The sequence below is a fragment of the Salmo trutta genome, chromosome 1, assembly GCF_901001165.1.
Source record: "Salmo trutta chromosome 1, fSalTru1.1, whole genome shotgun sequence".
NCBI lineage: Eukaryota > Metazoa > Chordata > Actinopteri > Salmoniformes > Salmonidae > Salmo > Salmo trutta.
This window is the reverse complement of record NC_042957.1, coordinates 16,801,482-16,817,273: the sequence shown is the minus strand read 5'-3', so window position 1 is coordinate 16,817,273 and position 15,792 is coordinate 16,801,482. Positions and strand designations below refer to the sequence as shown.

General features: G+C 43.2%; 1 protein-coding gene across 11 annotated transcripts in view; it reads left to right on the top strand.

The window, feature by feature from the left end:
• The window catches only part of LOC115172765 (1-phosphatidylinositol 4,5-bisphosphate phosphodiesterase beta-4), a 147,651-nt gene that overhangs the window by 53,268 nt on the left and 78,591 nt on the right, over positions 1–15,792 (top strand). Inside the window, exon 3 of one of the 11 annotated variants that reach the window (XM_029730953.1) lies at positions 9,660–9,806. The exons of the other annotated variants lie outside the window; for them this stretch is intronic. The gene's annotated coding sequence lies outside the window, so the exon portion shown is untranslated. The remainder of the gene's footprint in view (positions 1–9,659; positions 9,807–15,792) is intronic. 11 annotated transcript variants of the gene reach the window in all.

Genomic DNA, 15,792 nt, shown 5'->3' with positions numbered 1-15,792 from the left:
CACACACACCAGATCTTCATCCTATAGATAAAGTGTGTGTTTACTTTTCTTAATTGGACTCAGCCTCTCTTGTTAAGTGGCTAAACGACATACAGAACCGGATGCCACACACACACGTTGGTACCGAGACATTGATTTTGTGGTTATTTCTGTTGATTGCACAGACAATCAGTTGTTATGGGAGCCATAAAACTAGTGTATCACACTGCAAGCCTCTCTCCTGTTGTTTCCTGCTGAATTAATGGCCACTTACGGCCTAAGTAAACACTGACTTTTTATGGTAACATCTTTCCTGATTCCCAGGGGGATTGTTATGATACAGTTGGCAAACATTAACCCTAGCCATAAAGTGATTCTGTCTGATGTAGCCCTTCTCCACTCCACCTATTAGTCCACTCCATCAATCAGTCCACTCCACCTATCAGTCCACTCCACCTATGAGTCCATCAATTAGTCCACTCCACCTATTAGTCCACTCCATCTAATAGTCCATCAATTAGTCCACTCCATCAATTAGTCCACTCCACCTATTAGTCCACTCCATCAATTAGTCCACTCCATCAATTAGTCCACTCTATCTATTAGTCCACTCCACCTATTAGTCCACTCCATCAATTAGTCCACTATATCTATTAGTCCACTCTATCTATTAGTCCACTCCACCTATTAGTCCATCAATTAGTCCACTCCACCTATTAGTCCACTCCATCAATTAGTCTACTCCACCTATTAGTCCACTCCACCTATTAGTCCACTCTATGTATTGTCCACTCCACCTATTAGTCCACTCCACCTATTAGTCCACTCCATCAATTAGTCCACTCCACCTATTAGTCCACTCTATCTATTAGTCCACTCCACCTATTAGTCCATTCCACCTATTAGTCTACTCCACCTATTAGTCCACTCTATCTATTAGTCCACTCCACCTATTAGTCCACTCCACCTATTAGTCCACTCCACCTATTAGTCCTCTCTATCTATTAGTCCACTCCACCTATTAGTCCATCTATTAGTCCACTCCATCTAATAGTCCATCTATTAGTCCACTCCACCTAATAGTCCATCTATTAGTCCACTCCATCTATTAGTCTATCCACCTATTAGTCCACTCTATCTATTAGTCCACTCCACCTAATAGTGCATCTATTAGTCCACTCCACCTATTAGTCCACTCTATCAATTAGTCCACTCTATCAATTAGTCCACTCCACCTATTAGTCCACTCCACCTATTAGTCCACTCCACCTATTAGTCCACTCCATCAATTAGTCCACTCCATCTATTAGTCCACTCTACCTATTAGTCCACTCCATCTATTAGTCCACTCCATCTATTAGTCCACTCCATCTAATAGTCCATCTAATAGTCCATCTATTAGTCCACTCCATCTAATAGTCCATCTATTAGTCCACTCCACCTATTAGTCCACTCCATCTAATAGTCCATCTATTAGTCCACTCCATCTAATAGTCCATCTAATAGTCCATCTATTAGTCCACTCCATCTAATAGTCCATCTATTAGTCCACTCCACCTAATAGTCCACTCCACCTAATAGTCCACTCCACCTATTAGTCCACTCCACCTATTAGTCCACGCCATCTATTAGTCCACTCCACCTAATAGTCCATCTATTAGTCCACTCCACCTAATAGTCCACTCCACCTATTAGTCCACTCCATCAATTAGTCCACTCCATCTATTAGTCCACTCCATCTATTAGTCCACTCCACTCCACCTATTAATCCACATTTTAGTCATTTAGCAGACGCTCTTATCCAGAGCGACTTACAGTAGTGAATGCATTTTTTGTACTGGCCCCCCGTGGGAATCGAACCCACAACCCTGGCGTTACACACACCATGCTGGCGTTGCAAACACCATGCTCTACCAACTGAGCCACAGGGAAGACCTATTAGCCCACTCCACCTATTAGTCTACTCCATCTAACAGTCTGCTCCATCTAACAGTCTACTCCACTCCACCTCTTAGTCCACTCCACTCCACCTATTAGTCCACTCCACCTATTAGTCTGCTCCACCTATTAGTCCGCTCCACCTAACAGTCCACTCCATCTATCAGTCCACGCCATCTAATAATCCGCTCTAGGGTTGCACATTTTGGGGTGGACACTTTTCGTGATAATGAACGGGAATATATGGGAATTAACGGAAATATATGCTAATTAATATTAATACCATTTAAATGTAGATGTTTTTTGCATTGGATATATTTACCATATCATATGGAGACAGAAACATAAACACTTTACCTTATCATAAGTTGACATAATTGCAAATGATTAAATCCTTCCAAAAGAAAAAAGAAAAAAACTATTTAGTTACGATTTTAACTTTAATTAAATGAGTTGACTCTTCACATGGGATAATTTAACTGAACAACTAAAGAAATGGAATATTAAATGATCCCCAATTATCCATCTCATCTCCCAAAAACGTTTTCAACTGTAAAATGATAGTCTAGAAACTAAAGCTTTGGTTGTCTTCCTCTCAGGCTTCCATGTCTTCTCCCTGGACCTCCTCAATGTCCTCCTCTTGAACATCAGACTCTGAGGCCTCATCTTCACTGTCACTTTCCAACCTTGTTGAGGATGGCTCATTGTCAGGCTCTAAAGCCTCAAATTTGCCCGGATGGCCACCAATTTTTCAACCCTTGTATTGGTCAGCCTGTTGCGTGCTTTGGTGTGTGTTCCCAAACTAGGACCAGTCGCGCTCTGAGGTGGCTGATGTTGGTGGGATTTGGAGGATGATGGAGGCAACAGGGGAACGAGCGTCAGATCACAAAGTCCCTTCCACCAGGTGGTTGATCAGATATGTTGGCACGACTGCCATATTGCATTTCCATCCCAAAGCCCTTGCTTGGAAGTGTACTTCACCAGACTGCTAAGAACCTTTCCCTCATCCAGGCCAAGGTGGCGAGACACGGTAGTGATGACACCATAGGCCTTGTTGATCTCTGCACCAGACAGGATGCTCTTGCCAGCATACTTGGGGTCCAACATGTACACTGCGGTGTGTATGGGCTTCAGGCAAAAGTCTTCATGCTTTTTGATGTATTTCAGAACTGCAGTTTCCTCTGCTTGGAGCAACAGTGAAATGGGCAGGGCAGTATGGATTTCTTCTCTTACATCTGCAAGCAGATTCTAAACATCAGACAGGATGGCATTGTCTCCCTCAATCCGGGCAATGGCTACTGCTATAGGTTTCAGGAGTTTCAGGCTGCTTACCACTCTCTCCCATAATACATCATCCAGGAGGATCCTCTTGATGGGGCTGTCCATATCGGCAGACTGTGATATGGCTATATCTTGGAGAGACTCCTTCCCCTCCAGGAGACTGTCAAACATGATGACAACACCACCCCAACGGGTGTTGCTGGGCAGCTTCAATGTGGTGCTCTTATTCTTCTCACTTTGCTTGGTGAAACAGATTGCTGCTATAACTTGATGGCCCTTCACATACCTAACCATTTCCTTGGCTCTCTTGTAGAGTGTATCCATTGTTTTCAGTGCCATGATGTCCTTGAGGAGCAGATTCAATGCATGAGCAGCACAGCCAATGGGTGTGATTTGAGGGTAGGACTCCTCCACTTTAGACCAAGCAGCCTTCATGTTCACAGCATTGTCTGTCACCAGTGCAAATACCTTCTGTGGTCCAAGGTCATTGATGACTGCCTTCAGCTCATCTGCAATGTAGGGATCGGTGTGTCTGTTGTCCATTGTCTCTGTGCTTTTGTAGAATACTGGTTGAGGGGTGGAGATGATGTAGTTAATTATTCCTTACCCACGAACATTCGATCACCCATCAGAGATGATTGCAATACAGTCTGCTTTCTCTATGATTTGCTTGACCTTCACTTGAACTCTGTTGAACTCTGCATCCAACAAATGAGTTGATAAAGCATGTCTGATTGGAGGGGTGTATGCTGGGTGAAGAACATTCAGAAATCTCTACCAATACACATTGCCTGTGAGCATCAGAGGTGAACCAGTTGCATACACAGCTCGAGCAAGACATTCATCAGCATTTCTCTGACAATGTTCCTCCATTGAGTCAAAAACAATTCTGATTCCAGGAGGACCATGAGCTGTTGCTATCAATAAGGTGTCTGATTCACCATTTTCACCTCGAATAGAAGTAGAGGGACTTTTGTCAGAGGTTGCTTGTTGTGAGCGGTGAAGGAACTTTATGCACTTGGCCAGATGATTCTGCATCTTTGTTGCATTCTAAATTAGAAACAAATTAGTAAAAAAAAAAGTGCAATTCCATGTACAGATACATAGTTAAGCAGTTAGATTAAACAACTCCTTTTGTAAGATGATAAATGTTTTAAAATGAAACATGTAATGAAACAGGTGAATTAACACTCCTTCGTTAGCAGGCTCAAGCAAGCTAAAAACCCACATGGTAGCAAAAACTAACTAGCAGAAATTGTTAACAAGTTAGAAATGATTTAAACACACTTTGTTGTGGGCTACTATTTACTAGTTAACAAAACATCATGTACGTCATATAAAATATATTCACCCGACCTGGTATTGTAATCAAAACTTACCAGAAAGCATGTTGTCCTTGGCTCAGACAGTGTAGTAGTGTGGGCTCAATAGCATCTCATTAGTGTGCAAGATCTTGAGAATCAGCTGTACATGTGATGGAAGAATGCACTGTGCATGCAGAGGGTTGCAATTCCATTGAATTGGGGATAGTTTAACCAAAATATGCCACAAGACCTAGAATTGTCTTATGTGTATCCCATAAAAAAGGTTCACTTTTTTGATGAATTTAAGCTACATTCCCCAAATTCCAGGGTTTAACTTCCATGGAAAGTTTCCGACCCTTTGCAACCCTTGTCCACTCCATCTATTAGTCCACTCCATCTATCAGTCCACTCCATCTATTAGTCCATCTATTAGTCCACTCCATCTATTAGTCCACTCCATCTATTAGTCCATCTATTAGTCCACTCCATCTATTAGTCCATCTATTAGTCCACTCCATCTATTAGTCCACTCCATCTATTAGTCCACTCCATCTATTAGTCCACTCCATCTAATAGTCCATCTATCAGTCCACTCCATCTATTAGTCCACTCCATCTATCAGTCCACTCCATCTATTAGTCCAATCCATCTAATAGTCCATCTATCAGTCCACTATATCTATCAGTCCACTCCAACTATTAGTCCACTCCATCTAATAGTCCATCTATCAGTCCACTCCATCTAATAGTCCATCTATTAGTCCACTCCATCTAATAGTCCATCTATCAGTCCACTCCATCTAGTAGTCCATCTATTAGTCCACTCCATCTATTAATCCATCTTTTGGTCCACTCGATCTAATACTCCATCTAATAGTCCACTCCATCTAGTAGTCCATCTATTAGTCCACTCCATCTATTAATCCATCTATCAGTCCACTCCATCTAGTAGTCCATCTATTAGTCCACTCCATCTATTAGTCCACTCCATCTATTAGTCCATCTATTAGTCCACTCCATCTATTAGTCCATCTATTAGTCCACTCCATCTATTAATCCATCTTTTGGTCCACTCGATCTAATACTCCATCTAATAGTCCACTCCATCTATTAGTCCATCTATTAGTCCACTCCATCTATTAGTCCATCTATTAGTCCACTCCATCTATTAGTCCATCTATTAGTCCACTCCATCTATTAGTCCATCTATTAGTCCACTCCATCTATTAGTCCACTCCATCTATTAATCCATCTTTTGGTCCACTCGATCTAATACTCCATCTATTAGTCCACTCCATCTAATAGTCCACTCCATCTATTAGTCCACTCCATCTATTAGTCCACTCCATCTATTAGTCCACTCCACCTATTAGTCCACTCCATCTATTAGTCCACTCCATCTATGACTCCACTCCATTTATAAGGCCACTCCATCTATCAGTCCACTCCCTCTATCAGTCCACTCCATCTATTAGGCCACTCCATCTAATAGTCCACTCCATCTATTAGTCCACTCCATCTATTAGTCCACTCCATCTATTAGTCCACTCCATCTAATAGTCCACTCCATCTATCAGTCCACTCCCTCTATGACTCCACTCCATTTATAAGGCCACTCCATCTATCAGTCCACTCCATCTATGACTCCACTCCATTTAAAAGTCCACACCATCCATATCCTCATTTTTAATGACTTCTCTATGTCACATTCATAATGCTTTTAAAATAGAAAGATGATTGATTTATTTGATAGGAACTATTTAATTATAAAGAGTCAGATGCATTATGCTTTAGCTTTGTGCTAAACATTGACAGTTTGTTGAAGCTTGACATATTATAGGCAGTATGTTCTTCTGTAGTAGCAAGGTTCTTCTGCCCCAATAGAACCCTAGCATGAGTTGAGATTGCGTGTGTGTGTGCGTTTGCGTGTAAACAGAACACACCTTATGTGTCTTTCTCTGTTGGTTTAGTTAAACAGCCTTTATAGTGTACAATCTCCGGCATGGGCACCGCTAACCAGGATACACACACGCCATTCACATTCCTAAGCCCTGTATACATGGCCCTGGTATAATACACCATTGTATAGGCTACGCCATACTGTACACGTGTCAGAGTATGACATCAGTGATGCTAGATTAGAACACATCTCTCAGGCCAGATCTCAGGGGAACAGTGAGGGAACAGCGGGGGAGACAGGAGGGAGCACGACCCAGGAGCCAACCAGATCAGGGAGGTGTGTGTGTGTAGCCTGGGGAGAGATTCTAAATCACCTCTGTGAAGAACATTGTGCATTGTGTGTGTGCACTAGAGGTCTTCACGGGTTCAAAAAGTTGGAGCCGTTCCGAAATGGACCTGGGGCTTTCCCACCCAGACCCGATATACATACATACACTGTTTTAAATATAGAGAACGGACCCGAGGACAACTAGACCCATTCCGTATAGACCTGGTCAGATCCAGACCCGATCCGAGTGAGGGAAGCAGCAGAAAAGTCATTTTATAAGCTACTTTATGAACTGGAGCTGATAAAGCGTGAGAGGAAGGCGAAAGGTGCCGCTCTAGTAGGCAGGGAGGGGCCGTACTGTGAGAGAGTGACACAGGGAGGAAGGAGAGACGAGAGATAGCAACCAACCAAGCTGACTAGCGCTATAGTTGATTAGATATCTCCTAACTTTTTCCACACACGACACGAGGCTCTATGACTGTAGCCTATTGCTGCTTTGATGACTCATGATTGGCCAACAACAAGCTACACTCGCCACACTCCACTGTCGTGAAAAGCAAGAGCAGCAGCATAAATGATAAAATGTCTCTCTCTCTCTCTACTACAGCAGTCCCGTTCTGATCTGTAGGGGCCATTCTGGACAAGTCAGTTAAAATGACATATCCCTGAGACCCGAGACCCATTACTTATTGTTTTGTATATTGGTTTTTATTAGATTGATTTAATGGATCAGATTAATTGGCATTATGCCAGAAATGTTAGTGGGAAAGGATCAGAATTGGGCTGCCTGTGTAAACGCAGCCTTAGGATGATGAGGCCTGAACAGTGTACCATAGTAACTGGGACTAGCAGACGTCAACACAAAGCAAAAGCACTTCAAATAGAATAGATCTACTGTGCATAAAGACACTAGGGTCAGGGGTCTATTACAGGGTTAAGGATCAGGGTTAGGAGGGGTCACAGTTCTCACTGTGTCGAGGACAGGAATGATAGAATCAGACCTGGGTTCAAATACTATTCAAAATCTTTCAAATACTTGTGTGACTGTCATATTGGTCCTGAAATGATATGAAATAGTATTTGAACCCAGGTCTCGTTGTAATTAGACCTCTAGTGATGGATTGGAACTGTCAGGAGCTGGTCAGAGCTAAACTCGAGGCTTTTATCCTACATGGTAGACAAGATCTTTTACTTTCAATCTCATTCCTTTGTGTTCTTTCTGTTCCTTCTGTTCATCGGCCTTGTCTCTTCTATTCCCGTCTTCTATTCCAGGGGGTCACCACTACCTTGATTCGTTTGGCCGTTTCCTAAGATGCCACCAAATGCTTTATGATTATAAAATACCCTGTCATCTTTTTCTGGTACCTTGTGTCCTCACTTTATGACTTGCTGCAACTGACCATTAGGCTAAGTTCAGGTGCAGAGGAAAATATCAGAGTGAAGAGGAGACGACACAGACCTCAGATGTAATGTCAATGGTTAGATTGGCTAAGGTTTCAGTCAGTGATGACCTTGGTCAGACTCAGAGCATCGGATTGAAGAGCAACTCAAACCTTCACACTTTGAAGGTGTTACTTATGTTATTCTTCCTCTGTCAGGTATGAGGTGTCCCCTTCCTAATTCCCCCGTGCCACCTCTATGTAGGAGCTTTATCCGTGCCACCTCTGTGTGGCAGCTGTACCCGTGCCACCTCTGTGTGGCAGCTGTACCCGTGCCACCTCTGTGTGGCAGCTGTACCCGTGCCACCTCTGTGTAGGAGCTTTATCCGTTCCACCTCTGTGTGGCAGGTGTACCCGTGCCACCTCTGTGTGGCAGCTGTACCCGTGCCACCTCTGTGTGGCAGCTGTATCCGTGCCACCTCTGTGTAGGAGCTTTATCCGTGCCACCTCTGTGTGGCAGCTGTACCCGTGCCACCTCTGTGTGGCAGCTGTATCCGTGCTACCTCTGTGTGGCAGCTGTATCCGTGCCAGCTCTGTGTAGGAGCTTTATCCGTGCCACCTCTGTGTAGGAGCTTTATCCGTTCCACCTCTGTGTAGGAGCTTTATCCGTGCCAGCTCTGTGTAGGAGCTTTATCCGTGCCACCTCTGTGTAGGAGCTTTAGCCGTGCCACCTCTGTGTAGGAGCTGTACCCGTGCCACCTCTGTGTAGGAGCTTTATCCGTGCCACCTCTGTGTAGGAGCTTTATCCGTGCCACCTCTGTGTGGCAGCTGTACCCGTGCCACCTCTGTGTTGGAGCGCTCCTCACTAGTTAGGTCAGGCTGGTGTGAGGTGTCCCTGCTACCGTCCTCGTACCATCCCTGTGCCATACCTGTGCCATACCTGGGCCATCCCTGTGCCATCCCTGGGCCGGCCTCTCTGAACTCTAGGATTCCTGCGGTTTCAGGTAGCCTCGTGTGTTGGTTTGGTTATTCCCTCCTAGTCAGGACAGGACCTTGTTTCCATGTCCCCCTGCCACCCCAGTGCTGCAGCGCCCCATTGGCTCCTCACCAGGCACTTCATTTGGGTTTATGAGGTGAGGGAGTGTTCCGATGGGTGTTACCCTAGCAGCCATATTAGACTATGCCTAGCGACAGGGGATTCCCCAGCCTGGGGGACACAGAGTTATCTAACATAATTATCTCACTGTCAAGAGTTCACCAAGCAGGGGTCACCAGGGGTTGGCACTGCCAGTTCTGCAGCTCACGTGTTCAGGAGAAGAACATGTGTATGGATGGTGGAGATTGTTGTTATATGGAGTGAAGGATGTAGTAATAGAATAGACTGCCGTTGACAGAAGTAATACCGAAAGCCCAGCCACAATATTGGATATTTAGGATTGTTTTGAAATATTTCGCAGTATTTTCATATTTTGTATTTTTTGCTTTTTTCCGATAGATATTTGGCTATATTCCTTGATGAATATTCAGTCTTGACAGCACTGCCTCTCAACAGATCTCAACTGGAAGAATACATCAGCCAATGCGGTCCCCTGGTTGGACATCACAGATGGTAGAGGGATGTGTTTGATGGGCCTGGCCTCCTACTACACTAACACTGTGATCAGGACCAACTGTTGAACGCTGAACGAAGGAGAGCTCGGTGTGTATTGGAAAGTTTTTTTATTAGCTAGCTAACTTTTTAGTTTGGATCCCGCAACGCAGTTGGCATCAGTCGCTAGGACTGCTACTCTCTCTGTCCAGTGATCCTGCCGACCAGGGCCGGATCTGAGGAGCTATTTGGCGCTAGCAGCTAGCCTAGCTGCTAGTTAGCCGCCTATCAATCTAGCAGGGTTTCTTGAGGGCTTGAACGCAGCCCACAATGTGGTTAGCCATTGTGTGTCCCGGGTTTGTGACTGTCTGGATCCCTGCTTTTTGTTGTTTCATTTGTATTTTATTTTTGTATTTTTTACCCCCTTTTTCTCCCCAACTTCGATCTTGTCTCATCGCTGCAACTCCCCAATGGGCTCGGGAGGCGATTGTCGAGTCATGCGTCCTCCAAAACATGACCTGCCAAACCCTGCTTCTTAACACCGGCCCACTTAACCCGGAAGCCAGCCGCACAAATACGTCGGAGGAAACACTGTTCACCTGATGACTGAGTTCAGCCCGCAGGCGCCCGGTCCGCCACAAGGAGTCGCTAGAGCATGATGAGCCAAGTAAAGCCCCCCTGGCCAAACCCTCCCCTAACCCGGACGATGCTGGGCCAATTGTGCACCACCATATGGGACTCCCGATCACAGCCGGTTGTAATACAGCCCGGGATCGAACCTGGGTCTGTAGGGGCACTTCTGGTACTGCGATGCAGTGCCTTAGACCGCTGCGCCACTCTGGAGTCCCCTGTTTGTTGTTTTAAATCTTCCCTGTGACCTGCCCTGTCTGAAACTGCGAGGAGGAACAGCGTAACCTACGTTGCTAGCTACCATGACAAAGACCAAAGACGGCGGGAGTACCGTTGAGGACAGTGGTGTCTCACTATCATAGGTGAAGGTTCTTTTAAACAAAGATTGTTCCACAACTAGTTGTTACAACAACAAGATAATAGCTTCACGTGTTTTGTCCAAATACTGGTGGATTCATCTAATAAAATAATGGACGACCTGACCAGAGAGGTCCAGGACCTGAAGAACAGTTTGCAGTTCTTTCATGGTCAGCTCGAGGAGTTGAAACAGGAGCATGCCTTATGACAGCAATCTGTTAGTCATTGAGAGAAGACATCAGTTCTGTGTGTGAATCCATGATAACAATGACGGATAAATCAGAATTCTCGAGGGACAATCAAGGCAGAATAACATGGTTGTGGGCGGAATTGCAGAATCTCCACATGAGACCTGGACGGAGCCTGAGGACAAAGTGAGGGAAATGATCTCTGAGAAATTGAAGATGGACCACAGGAAGATTGAGGTGGAGCGCGACCACAGGACTGGAAAACCCAAGTGAAAGGCCCAAGCCGATAGTGGTAAAGTTCCTGAGGTTCAAGGACAAGGTCGCTGTTCCGGAAAGAGCCACGAACTTGAGAGGAAATGATATCTTCCTCAACGAGGACTATCCTGAAGCTATCCCAGCCATGGAAGCTTCCAGAGCGCTTGGGGACATTGCTTATATCCGCTATGTCAGACTCATTGTCCACCCTCCCTCCCAGAAGCCTGGAAGGGATGAGAGAGCCAAGCCTATGGGATTGTTGCTTCAAACCGGAAGCACACACACACACACACACACACACACACACACACACACACACACACACACACACACACACACACACACACACACACCAATTGATTAATGGACTGCTGAATGTATATTTTTTTCTCTGGCTTTGTTTGCTCTTTTCAATATTATGTCTATCTCTGAGAAGCTACCCAGGAAAGGGTTAAAAGTAGCCCATATTAATATATGTAGCCTTAGAAATAAGGTTCATGAAATCAATAACTTGCTAACATCAGATAACCATCATATATTAGCCATTTCTGAGACTCACTTAGATAATTCATTTGATGATACAGCATTAGCAGTACTAGGATATAACATCTGTAGAAGAGACATAAATGCTTATGAGGAAGGTGTTGCTGTATATATTCAGAGCCATATCACTGTAATGCTTAGAGAAGATCTCATGTCAAGTGTTATTGAAGTGTTGTGGTTGCAGGTTCACTTGGCACATCTAAAGCCTTTTCTTTTGGGGTGTTGCTATAGGCCACCAAGTGCTAACAGTCAGTATCTAAATAATATGTGAAATGCTTGATAGTGTATGTGATGTAAACACAGAGGGCTACTTTCTTGGGGACCTGAATATTGACTGGTTTTCATCAAACTGTTTGCTCAAGAGGAAGCTTCTTACTGTAACCAGTTCCTGTAATCTGGTTCAGGTTATTAATCAACCTACCAGGGTGTTTACAAACACTACAGGAACAATTGTTTTAATACTGTAGAACTTTGTTCTGAAGCTGTATCCGTACCCATTGGATATAGTGGCTATATCCAGGAAAGCCAAAGTACCAAATGCTGGGCCTAAAATAGTATATAAGAGATCATACAAAATATTTTGCTGTGACTCTTATGTGGATGATGTTAAAAATATTTGTTGGTCTGATGTGATTAATAAGGAGCATCCAGATGCTGCACTTGATGAATTTATGAAATTGCTTCTTCCAATTATTCATAAACATGCACCTGTTAAGAAGCTGACTGTTAGAACTGTTTAGGCTCCATGGATTGATGAGGGGAAAAAAACTCTATGGTTGAAAGAGATGGGCAAAAGGAGTGGCTAATATGTCTGGCTGCACATCTGACTGGCTGACTTACTGCAAATTGAGAAATGATGTGACTAAACTCAACAAAGAAGAAGACGAAATTACATGAAAAAAACTTTGGAGTACTTTAAATGAAATTATGGGCAGAAAGACAAATTCAACTCCCATCTTTATCGAATCAGATGCCTCATTCATCACAAAACCATTTGATGTTGCCAATTATTTTAATTATTATTTCATTGGCAAAGTGGGCAAATTTAGGCAGAAAATGTCAATAATGAACAGTGAGCCATCCATTGTACTCATGCATAAAAAAACTAAGAATGAAAGAAAAGCATTGCAAGTTTGACTTTTGTAAAGTTAGTGTAGGAGAGGTGGGAAAAGTATTGTTATCGATCAATAATGACAAACCTCCTGGCATTGACAACTTAGATGGAAAGCTACTGAGGATGGTAGCTGACTCAATAAATGCTCCTATCTGTCATATCTTTAATCTGAGCCTAGAGGGAGGTCTTTGTCCTCAGGCCTGGAGGGAAGCCAAAGTCATTCCGCTACCCAAGAGTGGTAAAGCGGCCTTTACTGGTTCTAACAGCAGACCGATAAGCTTGCTGCAGCTCTTAGTAAACTGTTGGGACCAAATACAATGCTATTGCTCTGTAAAGAAATTAACAACAGACGTTCAGCATGCTTATAGAGAAGGGCACTCCACATGTACTGCACTGACACAAATGACTGATGGTTGGTTGAAAGAAATTGATAATAAGGAGATTATGGGAGCTGTAGTGTTAGATTTCAGTGCAGCCTTTGATATTATTGACCATAACCTGTTGTTGAGGACTTATGTGTAATGGCTTTTCAACCTCTGCCATATCGTGGATTCAGACCTATCTAATAGAACTCAAAGGGTTTCCTTTAATGGAAGCTACTCTTTTCTATTTTTACCAATGACCTGCCACTGGCATTAAACAAAGCATATGTGTCCATGTATGCTGATAATTCAGCCATAGTCACTGAAACCCTTAAGTCACTGAAACCCTTAACAAAGAGTTGCAGTCTGTTTTAGAATGGGTGGCCAGTAATAAACTGGTCCGGAACATCTCTAAAACTCTAAAACTACATTGTGTTTGGTACAAATCATTCCCTAGGTTCTAGACCTCAGCTGAATCTGGTAATGACTGGTGTGGCTGTTGAACAAGTTGAGGAGACTAAATTACTTTCCTTTACCTTAGATTGTAAACAGTCAGTCAAAACATATAGATTCAATGGTTGTAAAGATGGGGAGAGGTCTGTCTGTAGTAAAGAGATGCTCTGCTTTTTTGACACCACACTCCAAAAAGTAAGTCCTGCAGGTTCTAGTTTTGTCTAATCTTAATTATTGTCCAGTCGTGTGGTCGAGTGCTCCAAGGAAGACCTAGTTAAGCTGCATCTGGCCCAAAACAGAGCGGCAAGTCTTGCTATTCATTGTAATCAGAGGGCTGATGTAACTACAGTGCCTTGCAAAAGTATTCATCCCCCTTGGCGTTTTTCCTATTTTGTTGCATTACAACCTGTAATTTAAATGGATTTTATTTGGATTTCATGTAATGGACATACACAAAATAGTCCAAATTGATGAAGTGAATAAAAAACAGAAAAGTGGTGCATGCATATGTATTCAACCCCTTTGCTATGAAGCCCCTAAATAAGATCTGCTGCAACCAATTACCTTCAAAAATTAGATTGCACACAGGTGGACTTTATTTAACTAAGTGTCATATGATCTGTCACATGATCTCAGTATATATACACCTGTTCTGAAAGGCCCCAGAGTCTGCAACACCACTAAGCAAGGGGTACCACCAAGCAAGCGGCACCATGAAGACCAAGGAGCTCTCCAAACAGGTCAGGGACAAAGTTGTGGAGAAGTACAGATCAGGGTTGGGTTATAAAAAAATGATATGAAACTTTGAACATCCCACGGAGCACCATTAAATAGATTATTAACAAATGGAAAGAATGTGGCACCACAACAAACCTGCCAAGAGAGGGCCGCCCACCAAAACTTACAGCCAGGCAAGGAGGGCATTTATCAGAGAGGCAACAAAGAGACCAAAGATAACCCTGATGGAGCTGCAAAGCTCCACAGCAGAGATTGGAGTATCTGTCCATTGGACCACTGGGTGGATAGTTATGCATGCTCAAGTTTTCTGTTTTTTTTTGTCTTTTTGTTTTGTTTGTTTCACAATAAAAAATATTTTGCATCTTCAAAGTAGTAGGCATGTTGTGGAAATCAAATGATACAACCCCCCCCAAAAAATCCATTTTAATTCCAGGTTGTAAGGCAACAAAATATGAAATAATAATAATAGTTGAGGAGAGACTGACTTCATCACTTCTTCTTTTTATGAGAAACCTTAATGTGTTGAAAATCCCAAATTGTTTGCATAGTCAACTTACACACAGCTCTGACACACACACTTATCCCACCAGACATGCCACCAGGGGTCTTTTCACAGTCCCCACATCCAGAACAAATTCAAGAAAGCATACAGTATTATATAGAGCCATTATTGCATGGAACTCAGTTCCATCTCATATTGCTCAAGTGAACAGCAAACAGATAAAGCATCACCTCACGGCATAACGCCTCTCCCCTATTTGACCTAGATAGTGTGTATGTATTGATATGTAGGCTATGTGTGCCTTTTGAAAAAAAATATGTTTTCTGTAGTTCTGTCCTTGAGCTGTTGTCTATTTCTGTTCTGTATTATGTCATGTTTCATGTTCTGTGTGGATCCCAGGAAGAGTAGCTGCTGCTTTTGCCACAGCTAATGGGGATCCTAATAAAATACAAAATACCTCTTATAGGGCTGTGAAAATACTGGGAAACACACCACCTACTACTTTCATTTTACCAGGTATGTTGACTGAGAACAAATTCTCATTTACAACAATGACCTGGGGAACAGTTACAGGGGAGATGAATGAGACAGTTGGAATCTGGAGATGATTAGGTGGCCAGGATGGTATGAGGGCCAGATTGGGATTTTAGCCAGGACACCGGTGTTAACACACTTACTCTAATAATAAGTGCTGCAAGGTAGCCTAGTGGTTAGAGTGTTGGACTAGTAATTGAAAGGTTCCTAGATCAAATTATTTGTGGCTATCTGGCTAGCTAACAGTAGTAGCTAGCCACTATTGACTTACTATGGGCTTGCAATTTACTCACACTAGTGGGTATTGTAGGCAGGTAAAAATGCAAAAATGTACACTGCATGTATTTATTAACGTATCAAGATAAAATATTGTAGTCAGGCAGCATGAAATGTGAATAGTCAACATTTCATTTCGAAGTCA